Raw genomic sequence first — 5119 nt, 5'->3', positions numbered from 1 at the left:
TCTTTTGCTTAGGTTAAGGGGAATCATCACGTGTGAAGTGTGAATGAAGATTAGGCCATGTATCTATTTTACCATTCCACAACCAATCCATTAGGTTGTTGAAATGGTGTTCACCGATGGATTGATAATGAAGGTGCAAAAAGAAGAGAGAGAAAGAGAGTGACTGTTGTTGTTGCTTGCTTCTTATTGGTTGTCTTTCTCCGTCTTCATAGAGACTCCACAACCAAGCCATCGGACATTGGGGCGGTGTTCACGCGTCCCTTAGGCTTCCACATAGGTTTTCACACGTGACTTAAGGCTCTATTCTGGATAGCCACAACCAAGCCACCGGACATTGGGGCGGTGTTCACGCGTCCCTTAGGCTTCCACATAGGTTTTCACGCGTGACTTAAGGCTCTATTCCGGATAGCCTTAGCCAATAAGATCCCCCGTGATGCATACAACTTCACAAAACAACCATTAGGTTTTGGGGCAGTGTTCACTGGTAGAAACCCCCTTCCACATCAGCTTTTGCGCTTGAAAAACCTTCTATACTGGAAGGACTTAGAGACGCCATTTAGGAGTGATAGTCCAAGTCATCGATCACAAATAATTTAATTAGACTTTCTTTATTTTTAAAATTTCTTTTCAATTTTATTTTAATTCTGACGCAAAACGTTATTTATTCCGTCCTAAAATAATAAAATAAAAATAAATAAACAATAAAAGAAAATGCTACAAAGCCTGCTATATGCAACAATAGCGGGCATAATGGTTGTGCTATGGTTGGTATTGATAATACTTTACGTTGGCAATTTCATATTTATTTTTCCATAATTACTATCTTCAAAAATATTTTACATTTCCTTCAAAATAATGATATCTTATTATTATTATTATTATTATCATTTTATATTTTTCTAATATCCTGTAACAAATATTCAGATTTAATTTCATTATTGAACTTATTTTTAAAATATGCTTAACTTAAGTTACTAATATTGTAGTTTTTTTTTTTTTTTTTTTTTTTTTTTTTTTGAAACGAAGAATAGTAGAGGGTAACCCGGCCCGAAGGAATGCCTGGCGAGCCACCAAGAGGGGCACCACTCATCTTCAAAGGGAATGAAGAATCAAACCTGCATCAATCCTAGAAAAATCCCCTATATGTGCTCAGTTAGGAGTCAAACACTTGATCTCACCCATTAAGACTTATAACCTAGAAGCTAGACCGGTGATCACCTGTAATATTGTAGATTTTAAAAAAAATTAAAATTTGTTGATGTAAATTTATTATTTGATAAATGAAAAAATTTTATTTGTCAATTTTAAATATGAGTATAAAATAGTTACTGATTCAGATCTAGACAATTTCATTTAATACAAAAAAAAAACATATTTATATCAACAATAATTTATCTACACAAATATCATTATCAATTCAATATACTTTATCAATACATTAAAAAAAATGACTAAGTTAAGAAAAGCGTCATATATGAATTTAGGAATGTTTTTATTTCAATAATAAGTAAAGATGTATAAATTTAGGCCACTTATAGTTATCCGGTACCTGAAAAAAAACTCAAATTAGACGTTAAGTAACTTAACCAAGCCTTACCCATGCATCGATTAATAGTTTACCCACTTACCCTTGCCTATGTTTACTAGATTTAAAAAATAAAATAAAAGCAATTAAGAAAAATACAAAATAAAAAAGATCGATATTTAATTTGTTTTGTGTAACACCTCTCGCATGAACTCTTTCAAAATAATTTATTAAAATCCAAAATTTAAGTCTAAAACGTTCAACATATGCGAAATTTGATCATAAAACTTAACTTTTAACAAAGTTGTTTAATTACGAGGTCGAAACAATCAATACAAAAGCAAAAATTAGAAATAAAGTTCTTTAACATGAGTAAAAAGTCTTCTAGAAGATCGTTTCACCTAATTTGAATAGTGAATACATGTCAAAATGCAAATGTTAGGCTAGAAAGCCTAAATAAATAAATATTGAGGTCAACTCTACAAGGTATTGAATAAGTAAACAATCCAAACCCAACGATCAAACCTCCAAAAATACTTTAAAACATAGAAGCATAAAAAACAACATTGTTGAACATCAATAAGTCACCAAATATAACTTGAACACAAAAATGTAAGGCATTGCAAATGCTTCTAAAACCCAACCCAAGTCAATCTTATAATCCAGCACATCACAACAATAACCAAGTGAGTACACTTCTACACAATGTAGCAATGTGAGTACACCTCCTCAAAACGATTACTAAGTGAATACACCTCTTCACAATGGGTCCACCTTCTCATCAAACGAGATGCAATCGAGCAATCACACAAATACCACATGCAAGGTAGCTAGCCTAATTATGCGGTGACGCATGTCTAAAATACCACCACAACACCTTAACACCTTAAATGGAGACCTACGTCCAAATATTCACACAAGTCATGAAAGATCTAGTATATCCAATAGTTATTATAGAATGATATTGTTAATAATATACGATTCTATAAGGTCATACCATATAGCAAGTTACCGTCAATTGATTATTTATTAGTATAATTTGATTATTAATAAATATATCAACACTTGTATTTAATTGGAAAATTATTATTTCATGGAAATAATATTTTACTAATTGAGAATTTATTATTCGTAGAAATGATATTTATTTGAGAAATAACAACTTATGAAATATATCATAAACATGATTGTTTATAAGTTATATTTATATCTTAATAAACTAGTTATATTTATAAGTTATATTTATAAGTTATATTTATATCTTAATAAACTAGTTCAATTTATATAAAAGACAGTTTTATATAAAATAAGATATTTATATCTTAATAAGCTAGATACAATTTATATAAAATGTAGTTTTATATAAAATAAGATATTTATATCTTAATAAGCTTGTTTGAAAATAGAAGAGGAGACCAAGCATGACTCACTTTTGAATTGTTTAATTAATTCATGCCATGATTGGGACAAAGTTGTCTATGCTTTTGCTTTATGGTCTCCCTTTCATTTTTTGACCATTATATAAGAGAGAACATGGAAGGGTTTTAATACACTTCTTGCAAGCCTCATTCCCTTTCTTCTTTGGAGTGAAAACCGTGGGCATGAGGAGCTCTAAGAGGGCTGCCAATTTCGAGCTTTGCAAGCTCTCTTTCTCCTCCATTCTCTTGCATTTTGATGTTAGACAAAGTCCCATTTGTTGCTTCACCTTTGAACATATATTTGGTATATATTTTAAAGGTTTATGAACAACAAATTACAAGTGAATACTAGCATGTTTTGATGGTTATATTCTTGCTTGGTGGATACCTGTAGAGAACTCTTGTTTTAGAGTTTCATGTCACACTTCATCAACTTTCAACCTCTCCTGAGGATCAAAGTCTTCAAAGGTTGTTATGCTTTCCTTTCCATGATTGTTTTAATCTTTCTAATTCTTGCAAAATGATCATTGGTTGGTAAAATAGTTTTAGTTGTATTCAACAATTTTAAAACTTCCGTTGTCAATTTTACCGGTTGTGAAACCGGATTTTTGAATAAAAACTCAATAATTGTATCAGAGTCATTTTTGCAAGATTAGTTTTTTTTAGTTGATGAAATCTTTGTTTTTGGAAAACATGGATGGTTTTCTCTTTGCAAGAAAAATCCATACATATTTTCTATGACAACTTTAAAATGTTTTTAATTGTTATTTTTTGAACAAAAGTTTACGTGCATCTTTTTTGTCATAAAACTTGTCGTAGAAAAACAAAGATTTGTTTTTATATATTTTTGAGTATATAAATATATTATATGATGTGCATAACTAGCCATAGATCTTTGTGTTGTTGAATGTGTTGATTTATTTAAAATGGTTGTAACTATTTATTTATTCATATGGTATATAATCATTAAATAAATAATCTTCTTTTGTTAATTTTTGTAAGTAATAGATTAGTTTTAGAAATTGTTTATTTTTGTAAAAATGTAACAAGAATGAAGATGGTGACCATTTTAAAGATCAAAAGTTTATAAAGTTGATTTTATTAAAGTTTCTATAACTTTATAAAATTATTTTTATAAACTTGCTACAAGGTGTTGAAGAAAGTGGGAGCACATGAAAACTTTATAAGATTAATATCCCTTGTGTCCCTTTAGGAATGGGCTTGATAATTTTGTGATGGCTTACAAAATTATTATTAGTTAATGGCTTGGTTTATGCACATATGTTATAATTGTTATGCATGATTATGTTGTTTTATATTTATGTTTTTATTATGTTATGGTTGATATAAACTAGTTTTCAAATGATAAATAATATTTTGAATATAAATAAACATCACTAGGAGTTTGGTTTTAATGAAATTCACCTTTTAACATAAGATGCTAAAAATAGTTTTACAATAAAACAAATTTTATCGTTAAATCTAGTAACCAGTAAAATTTCGGAATTAAAATTGTATAAGTTTAAAATAGAGATTTGTAAATTTATCAAATTCCAAACCTTATTTTATAAAAAGAAGTTTTATTAAAATGTTTCCAAATATTCTAAAATGCTCAAACGCTATAACTTAATACTAGTTATTAATTTAAAACTTTGATCGCGTCAATTATATATAACCGGGTTTTATATATAGAACATTGTTAAAATGTGATTTTTTTTCATAAAATAAGATTTTTTAAAAGGTATACAATGGCTTATTGAATGCATGCAATAACCATAATATAATATGTTTTTTAAACTAGAATTATAAAAATATCAAAGACCCCTTACAAACCTCAAATATGTGCAATCTTTTTAAAATAACACTCGCACATCTCTTGTATGCACTGGTGGGATAAATGATACCTAACCGCTTAGTGTTATATTTTGATGGACGATGTGTTTTCGTGCAAGTTGTAGGTCGATTACACACGTTTTTTTAAATTAGATGATTTGATCGGAGAGCTCTTGTGATAAAGGATACCTAAGCAAGAGAGTTACGAGGCATAGATGAGATCAAACATGTCTAATTAAGTTTGTTATTAGTGATCCCATAAATCTAGGAGTTATATGCTAAGATATAATTGATAATCGATATCTATCGGGTTGAATTCGGATGAATGTGATAAATGATACCT

This window comes from Lactuca saligna, chromosome 5 (assembly GCF_052625555.1).
Source record: "Lactuca saligna cultivar CGN05327 chromosome 5, ASM5262555v1, whole genome shotgun sequence".
In the NCBI taxonomy this organism is placed as follows: Eukaryota; Viridiplantae; Streptophyta; class Magnoliopsida; order Asterales; family Asteraceae; genus Lactuca; species Lactuca saligna.
Note: the sequence above shows the minus strand (reverse complement) of the source record.